General features: G+C 40.5%; 1 long non-coding RNA gene across 2 annotated transcripts in view; it reads right to left on the bottom strand.

Annotated features, from left to right (window-relative positions):
* LOC141577150 (uncharacterized) overlaps positions 1-13,168 on the bottom strand; it is a 115,468-nt gene that overhangs the window by 80,861 nt on the left and 21,439 nt on the right. Inside the window, exon 1 of one of the 2 annotated variants that reach the window (XR_012505784.1) lies at positions 4,565-4,774. The exons of the other annotated variant lie outside the window; for it this stretch is intronic. This is a non-coding gene — a long non-coding RNA (uncharacterized LOC141577150). Of the gene's footprint in view, positions 1-4,564; positions 4,775-13,168 lie in introns of those variants that run through there. 2 annotated transcript variants of the gene reach the window in all.

The raw sequence follows: 13,168 nt of genomic DNA, 5'->3' as shown, positions 1-13,168 counted from the left end.
GTATAAAGATATATACACAATCAATGGGGATTAGGAATGGAGTGGACATTTACTAAAAATCCACTGCAATCCAGTCTTTTACAAGCATATCCTGGAATATAAGCTCTCTTATCCAGGGGTCCTCACCCACATTCTCACTGCTGAGTCCCTTAGTAATCAACCACTAAGGCACCAGCATAGAACCATGTGATCTGTATTTTAGGAATAAATGAGGGAATTGATTCATTCAATTCTAAAACAATAACCCTAAAATAAATACTGAACTTATTTACAGATAAAGAAAATTTGTCCGTCAAAAAGTAAAGTTTCTTCCTCAAGGTCACAAAGCTAATAAATGGTAAAGGCAAGATTTGAACTAATCTGCCTGATTCTAAAAACTAAGGTGGAAATCCCATTAGACTGGGGAGGGTCCAGCTGCGCAGCCTATCACCCTATCTTTGTTCAGATCTAGCCTTAGACAGCCTGAGACAGCACTTCATTCCTATGGAACTCGAGGGCAAACGAGAACATTAAGGATTTTATATCCAGGAATTTCTTAGGTCTCATGTATATAAAGTGTCAGCAGGTCAGCAGAAAATCTCTGGGAACCATTAGTGGGTCCAGACCTTTTTGCTGATTAGAAACTCAATCTATCAGGACATAGTGACCTTCCCATGAGAGGCCACATGGACATAAACTAAAGGCAGCTGAACAATGGAAACTAGCAAGACCCTGGAACTCAAGCAAGAAGGATCCCTGCCATCCCCCACCCAGTTGCCTCTTCATCCACGTGGACACGAAGACAGAAGACCCGGGTTCTTGTCCAAGTTACACTATCATGGATTCTCACCCATAAAAAGTTACAACTCTATGCTGTCATAAGTCCTTTCCAACTCAAATATGATGACACCAATGTCTCAGAAGAATATCTATGTCTCCACTTCCCCTCTTCTAATAGGAGAATATTTCTATGGACACAAAGCAGAAATCCAATTTAAAAAACCATGCACGAAGCCAAGTGAATTTCTGCTTAAGAGACTTTCCTCTCACGCTCAGTGAATGAAAACTCAGAAAAAGTGGTCCTTCTCCTTCAGCAAACGGGAGGCATCCTGATTGTGTGTGTGTGTGTGTGTGTGTATAAATCAAATATAATCGTCTGGGATGTGTACAGATTTTTTTTAATGTCACTGTAATTTCATGGGGATGAGCCAACATTTAAAGTAATTTGAATCTTGTGTTCTCAGACAGTCTCAGTCTCTTTTGGTGGAGGAGGTGAAAGGGGAGAGTAAAGGAGGAAAGAGGTAAATGAAACAAAGAAGTAAGAATACTGCTAGGGAAAGGCAAGACGTTAATTTTGTTCCTCATTGCATCACAACAAATTAGGGACTGGCTTTCCCCCGATGTCTTATCGAGCACTGAGTTGCAGAAGAAGAGGCGACAACCCATTTCTCACTGAGATTGTGGCTGTACGTGGCATCTTATAGACACAAATCATTTACACTGATCAAACACTCTAGCAGCAGGCCGTAATTCTCCTGTTTTGAGAGACAAGAAAACAGGAGTTCAAAGAGGATGTATAACTTGACAAAAGTCAGAGGACCAGTAAACTAAAGAGGATGAATTCAAACTCAGATCTGAATGCAGAGTCTGCTCTTCCCACTCCCAGGACTGGAAAATCCTTAACACACAGGCTCCCCAGCTCCCCTGCAGTGTTCCTGGCGCCAAGCATTTCCCATGGTAATGTTAGCCAGTTCTCACAGACACAGCGCTCTGTGCAGCCAATGACCTCCATCGGACCTTGATCATCTACCTGCCACGCCCACCAGGCTTCACCATACAGGCAGGAAAGCTGGCTTTCAAGTGCATACAAAGCCACCCCCGGTCTAACCTGGGCTCTTCTGCGGCTTCTCCAGCCTAAAGGCAGCCATGAAACTGCTCACAGTCTGTACATAAGCCACACTACCTCTCTCCATCTGTCTCCCCACCTATACTACTACTTAGCTATGACCATTTTGAGAATCTTGGAAACAAATTTTTAAAAACAGAAAAGAAAGGATTCTGGAACAAGTGCTTAATACTTAAAATTTTAAATGACAAGTTACAAATTGAGTATTGACAAACCGAATCTTCCTTTCTAAATGTCAGTTTTAAGCATTTAAATATATAATAGCAAAAAATTCTCACAAAATTAACAAAAACATAAACAATAAACTGGAATAAATTCAAAAATAATGCCCATGTTCTAAATGGAGAAACTTCAGGACTATACTGAGTGTTAAAGTAAGAGGTATGAATGTAGAGACATAAACATATTGCATGGAGGAAAGCAGTTTTGTAAAGATGTAAGTTCTCCTAAGAATAATTCAAAACTTACTAAAAACTCCCATGAAAATTCCAATCTGATTTTTTTTAACTTGAACAAAATATTTTGGAACTCTTCAGGAATAATAAAGTCATAATACTAGACAAGAAAATTTGGGATGGAAGAAAAGAATCAAAAAAAAATCAGACTGCCAGTGATTATATAAATTTTTACAATATGTAAGATATGGTGCTGGAGTAAGGAAGGGAGATTGACAGAAAGGAACCATGAGTTCAAAAAGAGACTCTAGTGTATGTAATTATTTTGTACAGGTGGGATTTCAAATAAAAGAGAAAAGTATGAATTCAATAATTGTCCTGGGACAATCAGAATCACCTAGAAAGAATAAATTCTATTCCTGTCATAATGACCACAAGATAAATTGCACATAGTGATGTAAATATTAAAAAGTACTAATAACAGCAAATACAACCCTTTGCTCTTATTAACTCAACTTCTCCTCACTATAACAAGTACTATTACAATCACCACCTTAGAGATTAAAAAAACCTACAGAAGAGATTTATTCCATTATAAGGAAGTATTTCTAAGAATGTCAAAGATAAAACCCATAAGGAAGACATTTACTATCTTAAGAGTAGTTTGAGCCACAACAAGAATAAAAAACTTTCTGAACAAAATGAAAGGAAAGAAATGACAAGAAAAAGCTCTGTGATACATGTTGATGAAGTCACGAAGTAAATTTTCATAACATACAAAGAGCTGTCACAAAGCAACAAGAAGCTCCCTCACTTAAATGTTTGCAAAGGACAAAATGAACCATTCATTTTAAAAAATTCAAAAGGCTAATGAGTGAAAAAAGCTCAAAACTTCACTGGTCATCAAATGCAAACAAAAACAATGAAAAAGCACTTTTGCTTATCATATTGGCGAATATTTTTAAGATATTCTAGTTAGTGTCCATCTGTGTGAGAACAAATCATAAGCGACTTTTTCAGAGGATGACATATCAATGGATATGTAAACTCTGAAAAACGTACATACACACTGACTCAACTCCACTTCCAGGAATCGTTTCCTTTAGAAAAAAAAACAATCAGTCCAAACAGATGTATCCATCAGGGCATTTACACAGCACTGTTTACAAAGGTGGGAAGAAAAACTGAAGTGAAATCATATCCAGCGATAGAGAATTGGTTACATAAGTAATTGTGCATTTTTTCATTCCCCAATGGAGAAGGAATTTCTAGAGTCACTTGAAAGGAGTCTGTGATGAATGTAAGTGTCACATCCAGGGACTAAACTTCCAGAAGCCTTAACTAAAGGAATATACATACAAGATCACAGGAATGTCTGTACAAGAAGGATGCAAGTCAAACATTCTTTCTGACAGTGGAAAGTGGAGAAAACTTAACTGTCCACCATTAAGACAATGTTACGGTAAATCAAGGCGAGCTGCGGGCGCTGAGGGAGCCGGCGTTTCGCCGTGGTCCAGGGCCTTGTCCACAGCACTCTCCCACCAAATGTGTCCGTGGACAAGAGACGAAACCCGCACATCAGGAGACCCCTCCAATCTATCTGAAAGGACCGGGTGAGTCTGGAGTGGGAGGACGTCTATGATATACCCCTGAGTGAATAAAGCGAGCTGCAGAAAAACATATAGTATGGTCTCATTTTTAAATAAAGCATATATACACACACCTATACATTGATTTCTCATATGTGTATATATATGTATCTCATAGGCATAAAGGTCAAGAAATATATATACCAAATTTTCCACAGCTTTTACTCTCAGGAAATAATGGGAAGGGAGTTAGGGGCCTTCCTGTACCACCACAGTTCTCTTTTCAGTATTTCAGTTAAGTATACTTGGAATTTAAAAGTTTATTTAAGTCCGAAGTAAAATGGACGATGCATTCCTTAAGACAGAATGCTACACTGGTCATTAAAAATCATGCCAGGGGAGATAGAATATTGTAGAAAAACATGTAATAAGCCGAATGGAAAATGGAGATCTCCGCATAGTAAACAGGGACAGAGTGCTCACTGGTTTTTATGACAGAGCTGATACACACTGACGAAAAGAATAGAAAATAAATGTTAAATTGTTAATTATTATCTCTGAGTAGCGGGACCAGGATAGAATATTTTGCCCCTTTTTTCAGACTTATTATATTAAATGCAAATTATTTTTCATCTGAAAAAAGCATTTTTAGGCGTGTAGTACCACGCTTTGGGGAATAATACATGAATACTTACAGAAACAAGTAACTAGGAGACACCGCAGCAGCGCTACACAATGTAGAACGGGCGATCCTGATTAACATCGTGCAGTTACATAAGGACCCACAAAGTGAGAGCACCTGCTGTAACAGGGCGTGGCCCCCTTCTATTTCTCAGTTGTGTCTTCAGGTCTGAGGCAGTTCTGAGCACGGCCAGTGTCAGTTCCGGTGTCTGGATGGATGCTACTGGAGGTGAGGGCACCTGCAAGCGGAGAGGAAGAACAGAAGCCATCCTCTGCCTTTTCTGTCTTGTTTCTTTGTTACTTTAAAAGAGAGGAATAAATAAGATAAACTGTGTAACTTCCCTACAGAAATTTCAGTAATGAAACCGTTTTTAAAGTCTTCACAGCTTATATTCTGCCTATAACTGTCTTTTCAACAAAGCATCATATTTATTAAATGTGAATTGACTCAGTTAATTAACTCCCTGTTGAAACATTCTAGTAAAGAACATGAAATGCCGTATGTAAAAGAACCACACCTGCAGTGACTAGCACAGCTGTCTTGACGGCAGTGCATTCAGCCCGCACCATCCTGTGGTCCTGAGCTCCTGATGCTGGTAAGAGAGCACGCTGCCGCCTCAGATGGAGAGATACTGTGAAAGAGTTTGAACTCTACAGTACTGACAAAACATAACTGACAAATCCCAGGCTCCTTTGAGGCTGTCATTTTTTGTTTCTGGCCAACCCCCGTCAATGAGCAGAACCACCCCATTCCCAAGCCATGGGACTCATGTGGGAAGCAGTTTTGGAGAAATTTCCAGGTATAGAATGTACCAAACTATAGATAGATCTCTGAAAAAAGAAAAGATGCAATACTCTGATTTTGGAAGAAACTCAAAATATTCTCCTAAGCCTTAGTAGCTGGAAAGGCTGGGCATCTCCTAAGCCAATTATTTATTTCGCAGCCAGTGAGCATCTCCCACAAACCCTGTTTCCCTGTGTCTGCTGGGAGCCTCAGGCACACTGTTGCTGTCAATCTTATAAGTCACAGGGCAGACGCGTGTCTCTCATGCCTGCAACCCTCACACAGGCTTGCCTCCTAGCCTCACTGTCTGAACTTGGCCCCATTTTCTCACCTGTTTATTTGGTATCTGTTCTTCTGTAAGCTGCCTGAATGCTTTTTGGAACATGTCAGAAGATTCAGTGGGTAGATAAATGGACAGATGGACAGGTGAGAGATGGGCAGACAGACAAAGAGACTCCAAGAAAAGGGGAACAAAGAAAATTTCCTATGCAGAACCCTCTTCTAGTCAGGGAAGAAAACCACCACGGAGAAGTGTGAAGAGGCAGGTGGCTTAGGACTTTTTCCTGGATTCCATGAAAAGTCACACCAAGAGAGAGGGTAGAACTATAAATAATAAAAGAAAAAAGCATGCATGCTTGAAAAATATATCTACAATATGTACTTTCTAAAGAATAGATTCAAATCAGCACGGCCCAATAACACAATCCTTGGGTATTTACAGAAGTGAGAATCCCATCTCCAAACCACAAGGCATCCCTTCGGAGTACTAAGAGTCTACACGGGACGGTCTTAAAGCCGTAATCACAAAAGCGATGCTATCATGCCCTTACGAGGAATGAGCAGCTGTGCTCGGGCTGCCCACACGCCATTTACACCCCACAGCACCTCTAAGGGGGAGGGACGCCTAGCAAGCCCGTCTTTGCAGGACAGCAAACAAGTCCGGGAGAAGCTAAGCTGACCTAACATTTCTCCATCTTTCAGGACTGGTCACTCCAGAGCAGGACTCGAACTCGGATCCACGTGTGTAATCACGTTACTACCTTGCTTTGCGTGATTTTTGTGTGTATAATACATTTGTTTCTGGCATGAAAGGATATTTAATAAATGATCGGTTGTCCTGTCTATCTCATTAGCTCACAATCAATGTTTATAGTGTTGAATTGTACTCTTTTTCCCTGGAGAAAGGAATGGAACGAGCGGGTGTTAGAATGAGGTGGGGCTCCATTCTTTATCTGGTACCTCATCTCATCCAAGTCCCCAACCAGGGAGAAGGAGCAAATGTTCTCTTCATCTTTTAAAGAGAGGGCTCCACTGATGGTGACTTTACTCCAAAACCAAGTCTGGGGAAAGGGCACATTCAGCAACCAGAGCAGTATCACCTGTAGGAAGGCGAAAACAGCTCACGGGAGGGCTCAGGGGGTCAGCCTGATTTAATTTCAATTGATAAAACAGTAACACACTCTAAAAATACTATCATGCAATCGATTGGCTCTTTCTTGACATCTAGCAATTTTCCACAGCCCAGATGTAAAATGATCGTGAACCAGTTAAAGGTAGTGTCTACAGACAAGAAAAATCAATGCCACAGGTAGACTGAAACCCAGGCTGGAGGAAAGGAAGAGAAAGGGCATAGTAAAGAAGTGGGGAAAGGCTGGGGAAATAAAATCATCACAAGGACTCTCAAGCATCATCCAACAATCATACAATCATTCAAGAGAGAGAGAGAGAGTTACTGAGGTCCTATTCTGTGCAAGATTGTAGAGCGGGTGAAGCAAGAGCGCAGCGACCATTGTGGCAGCAAGTGGCGGGGCTCAAATACACTTCTGATTCTGGTACCTTGCACACTTGTCCTCAGTATAAAGGCAAAAAACAAAAAGTAAAATAAAACTCTGTAAACTCAAAGCATTGTTGAAAAAAAAATTAAAGAAGACCTAAATAACTGGACAGACACACCACGCATATTCCTGGATCAGATGTCAGAGCTCTTGGAATGGCAGTGCTCCTCAAAGCGATCCGTATATTCAACATGGTCTCGATCACAATCCCAGCGGGCGCCTCTGCAGAAACTGACGAGCTGCTGCTACAATTCATATGGGAATTTAAGGGTCTCAGTAACCAAATCGTACTTGAAAAAGAAGAACAATTTAAGAGGACTTGTAATTCTCAATTTCAATCCTTACAACTGTATCTCCAGGTGAGATTAGAGGCCATTGTGAAGTTATTACTGTGTTTATCCTTATTTTCTAAATTCTCTACAATGAATATAACTGTTACAATAAAAAGAATAAAAAGTAAGGTTTCTTTTAAAATATACACACCGATTCACTCATTGGGAAAAAAATATTTTAACTATAAAGAGGTAAACAAATATCTAGTGAAAAAGGACTACTTAAAAACAAGAGTGTATTTACATTTTTCATTAATTGAAAACTGAAAAGCACAAACACATCAAGTTTCTAGGGAGACCGATGCAACAAATTAAGTTATTTTCAAAAATTCTAATTGAACAATGAAAACTCAAGAAAGGGAAAATTGTGATTGACACCCAAGTGCAAACACATGGAAAGCAAAGGCCTAGAAATCACAGTTCCTTTAACTCTGATACTAACACAATAGAAGAGGAAATTCCTCACTAAGTGGACAGTGGAATCCCATGCATAAGACAGCATACACAGTACAAACTGCACTAGAATCTGAGGTGATTTTCTTAGAAGAATTGCAAAGTTACAACATTGCTGAAAAACTATAAAAACACTGACAGACAGATTAAAACACACAGTCATATATATTATATAGAAACATATGAAGTCTACTCCCATGTTGCATAGAAATACAAACATATTTGTTCATTTATGGGCACTGAATATTTTATCCCAGGTAGAATATTTCAACTAAAACAAATAATCAATAATACACTCCTCTTGTCAAATCTACTTGATAAGTTACTCTGCTATGTAACCATAATTTGTCTAAGATAGATCTAAAATTAGTGAAAAAGATCTTTGTATGGTTTCTTGAACTCTTCTCAAATTTCCAAACTTAATTTTAAAATAGATCTTAGCAGTATTTCTATATTAACTTTTCCCCCGTGAAATGAACAACACAGTCTGTTGTCAAAATTCTGTCCTTAGAATGATTCACAAGCACCGTATCCTAACAAAACTGCTGGACAGCAAGGCAATATCCAGACACTGTGACCAAACAAATGAAACACAAGGAAGACAGTGACCCTATTCTGGAGGGCTTACCGTATGTTTCAACACCGGGTATTTATTTGATTGGTTTGATTGGTTAGCAAAATAAAATCAATCAAGTACTTTCTTCTTTAAGCATTCTGTAAGTCATGACTCTGTTGTTAGTGTCATGAGAAGGAAAGACTAAAGCAAGACTTCATTAGGTCAACTAGCAACAGCCATCACTGTGGAGTGAGTAATATAGAAGTTAACTGATAGCAATGCTTCTGCCTACAAGAGACCTAAAATAAACCTACACTGATCTCTTTAAGGAAATGAGGAGATGAGGCCCCAATGAGAAAAACAAAAACTAACAAGAAATCAAAAAAGTAAAGGCTTTATCATTAACGGTTCCAGGAAGGAGTGGAGCATGGTGGTGAGGATCACAGATACTTGGGACAAACATGAGGGTCTGAATTCCAACAGCACTGTGTAGCTTTGACACTGATATGTCAGTGAAACTTTCTGAATCTCAGTCTCCTATCCGTAGACTGGGGACAACAACAGCACCCGTCTCCTAGAACGGTCCTAATAATTAAGTTATTTTATATATAAAAGGTTAAATAAAATACCTCAGATATTAAATATTACCACAAAAGCACAAGGAAAAAAGAAAACAGAGATAAATTGGAGTTCATCAAAATTAAAAACTTTGCTTCAAATGACACCATACAGAAAGTGAAAAAACAACACACAGGAGAAAATTTTTTCAAATCATTTATCTGATAAGGAATTTGTATCTATAAAAAAAAATAAAAGTACCTCCTACAACTCAACAATAAAAAGGCAACTCAATTAAAAAATGAATAGAGGATCTGAAAAATATTTTTCAAGGAAAATATACAAATGGCCAATAAGCACGAAGAAACGATGTTCAATATCATTAGCTGTAAGGGAAATCAAGTCAAAACCACTAGGAGAAACCGCTTCACACTCACTACAATAGGTTATAATCAAAAAAAGAGTAACAAGCACTAATGAGGACACAGAAGATGCAGAGGTCGCAGCCGTTGCTGGTGAGGATGTAACACAGCCTGGCCACTTTGGAAAAACGCCTGGCAGGTCCTTAGAGAGTTGAACATTTGGTTTCTGAATGACCAGGCAATTTTGCTTCCTGAGCACACACGTAAGAGAACTGAAAACAAATGTTCATATAAAAACTCCTACAGGAATATTCACGGCGCCATTACTCATCACAGCCAAAAAGCAGAAACAACACAAATGTCTATCACGTGATGAATGGGTAAACAGAGGGGCCCAGCCATACAGTGGAATATTATTCAGCAATAGCAAGGCATAGAGTACTGACCCAGGCCACAACTTGGACAAATATTGAAAACGTTACTCAGTGTGAAAGAAGTCAGTCACAATAGATGGTTCCACTTACATGAAGTAACTAGATTTACATGAAATTTCCAGCACAGGCAAATCCACAGAGAGAGAAAAGTGGCTTTCTGGGGCTGTGGGAGGATGGGGAAGATGGGAATGTCTGCATATGCGTAAGGGGCTTCCTGTTGGGGGTATGAAAATTTTCTAAGATTGACTGGGATGAACAATTCTGGGCATAGAGTAAAAACCGCCGTACATTTTAATGGGTGAATTGTTATTAAAACTGGTAAGAACAAAAGCACCTCCAGCCAGTTACCTTCCCATAGTAAATGCAAATTGCTAAATTTTATTACAGGAAGAAGAAACTGCCCTCAGCATGAAAGCAGGAGTTCAGCAAATGTGAGTTAACCGAAATTGGAAAAGAGCATTTCACTTGAAACAGTTGATGAGTGTACACAAATTATTAAGACATGACAAGGAAAATCAGTTTGACATCACGAAGAAGCATTCTGCTTCAAATGCAGATCAAGGATTCGGCAAGCCCGACTGCTACAAATGACCAGAGAAGTAACCTTGTTCTTTAAACAAGCGCCAGAGCCAACAAGGAAATAATGGTGAAGAAAGCAGGCGGCCGAAAATCTGGAACAGTTTCCTAAAAATACTTTCTCCACTGAAAATTCAAAAACAAAATGAAAGTGATGTGATGTTGTGTTGACCTCACGTGAATGGGCTTCCTTCGGTGCTCGACAGTTTTGTAACCCCGAATGAGAGACTCAGGGGAATCATCATGGCTCCTGGGAGTCACCAAATGACTGCCCACCAGCTCGCTGACCACCATCACATCTTCCAGGGTTGAATTGCAGAGAAGAGACCAACTTCTGAAAGGCACAGGAAATATAGACAAGGGAAGAAAAGGCTGCAGTCAGTCCTGGGACAGAGGCCTTCTGAGCAGAGGCCAGAAGGCTGCAGGTGAACATGAGTGGCCCTGGGGCAGAAAGGGACCACGGGGGAGCAGACCTCAATTCTCTTCTCTATCTCCCTCGGGTAGGAGAGATAAAGTCTGCATCCTTCTCACCTGGAACTGTGGGTTCTGGCTGGCAAAAGTCTTACCAACATGGAATGAATTACTCAAGACTGTGGAAAAAGGAAATAAAGCGAGAGGGATTAGGGAGCCAACTCCAAGAACCTCTCAAATGCTCCCATATTTATTGTGTATAATCAAAGGAAATAGTCTTTAACAGTTGTGTGATAGTAAGGAGGAACTTCGTGAAAGATGGGATGAGGCAGAGATTGTAGAATCCGCAATGAGTAAAAAGGCTTAGTTTACCTTTAGGGGAGACATGGGGAGAGGGGAACAAGATAAATTCTTTAGATATCTTCATTACAAAGCAGACCACCAGATCAGCCAGGTCCCTGTTTTGGGAATAATGTACTATTTAACAGCAAGCACGCCCAGCGGTTATAGCTGAGTGCCTGGGTCATTGCTGTGCAGAAATCTTCCACGCAGGTCCGCACAGGTAGAAGTGCCACAACGTGCTCAGAAAATATACCGTCAGCACCCCTGGGCTCCCATGGACTGGTTTCAAATTAACCAAACTCATGAGAGACTGATGCAAGAAAACCAGAAATTTAATTTATTAATGTAACAGGAGATGTGAAACTACAAACCAGACTGAAATATCAGAGTTCAACCATGAGTACAGATTCTCCTCAACAGCCCAATCACAGGCAGGCAGTCACATGACAAGAGTTGACAGAAGCAGAGCAGGAAGGGTTTCTAGATTAACTCAATGGACTAAATTTCTGTTATACGAAAAGATCTGCTGCCCAGAAGACATTTAACGCCAATCACAGTGCACTGTCCGTGGACTGTGGCTGAGACACGACTGTGAGCACCTGTGTATCTCTCCTTTCCCTGTCCTTTCTGGGCTAAGAGATGCACAGAGGTACAGAGATCCAGGGATGCAGATACCTCTAAACACCCAAAGCCCATCCCTGGGAGCCTGGAAACCAGACAGCCAGGGTTTAAATACCAGCTCTGTCACTTACTAGCTCTGTGACTTTGGCCAACTTACTTACTCGCTCCGTGCCTCAATTTCCACATTGTAAACCTGGGATAACTATCAAACCTTCCTTACTCACTTGTGAAGATTGAAGGATTCATTTCTGTAAAACGCTCAGAAAAGAATGTAGCACATTTTTGGTGCTCAACAAATGTGAATTTAATAAGAAAGTGATTTACAAATCTCCCTTCTAATCATCTTCTGTGATTCATGGCTAGTCTGAGTCCCAAAGGAAATCCTTATTTCCCCTCTTATAAAATCTTGGGGAGCACCCTTCTGTTGCATCCCACCACCTGTTTAAACTGAAGGAAGGGATGCCTCCTCCACAATCTGGTCCATGGAGAGTGTTTTTCCCTTCACACCCCTGACCCCTGGACAACGCCTAGCCCTCCTCACACTAACAGATTGAGGTGTGAGTCCGGATCGACAAGCAGGGCATATGAAACCTTACCTTTCCCTCCAGTGTTGGCCACCATTGGGAAGCACCCGGGATGCTCAGCTCCATGGCAGGGCAGTCCTGTGCATGATGGGGCAGATCCTCTTAAGGGAAGGCTCACTGTGGCCCAGAGCTAACTGGGACTGCATGAGTCTCTAGTTCTGGGGCACAGTATCATGACACGCATTTTCCCACAGCCCTGAATTTCATGGAGAACGTGGCTTCATCAGTAATACAGGAGACATTTATCGCCTGCCTGTTCTTCTGTGTCATCTCTCAGTTGGCTGCTGGAGAAAACATGTGTATAGGTATTGGGTCCCCTTAAGCCCCAATATATATGAAGTAACAAAAAATTCTGTGGCTTAACATTGGTTCAAGGCGACTGTGTAACTGTCCTGACCCTGCTGATGCTAAATTATGGGTATAGGAACTATGGAACCTCCTCAAATATCTTTCAGCATAAAACCAGCTTTTCTTATTTTCCTGTTTCTTAGTAACTGCCAAAGACTGTAAAATGATGGCTTCATACAAAACAGGAGCTAAACTTTATGAGCCCTTTGACATTCCCACTGTGCTAAACAATTTACATAATTTCTAATTCTCACAATTCTGCAAAGCAGATACGAGCGTCCCCATCTCACAGACGAGGGAATAACTCAGAGCAAACTGACTCAGGCTCACGTGGCTCAGTGGCAGCACGTGCACGCAAACCCAAGACAAAAAACTACACCCCTTCTTATATGTACAAAATCACCTCCCAAAAAATGATACAC

The sequence above is a fragment of the Camelus bactrianus genome, chromosome 3, assembly GCF_048773025.1.
Source record: "Camelus bactrianus isolate YW-2024 breed Bactrian camel chromosome 3, ASM4877302v1, whole genome shotgun sequence".
NCBI lineage: Eukaryota > Metazoa > Chordata > Mammalia > Artiodactyla > Camelidae > Camelus > Camelus bactrianus.
The sequence above is the reverse complement of the archived record's forward strand: the minus strand, read 5'-3'. Positions and strand labels throughout refer to the sequence as shown.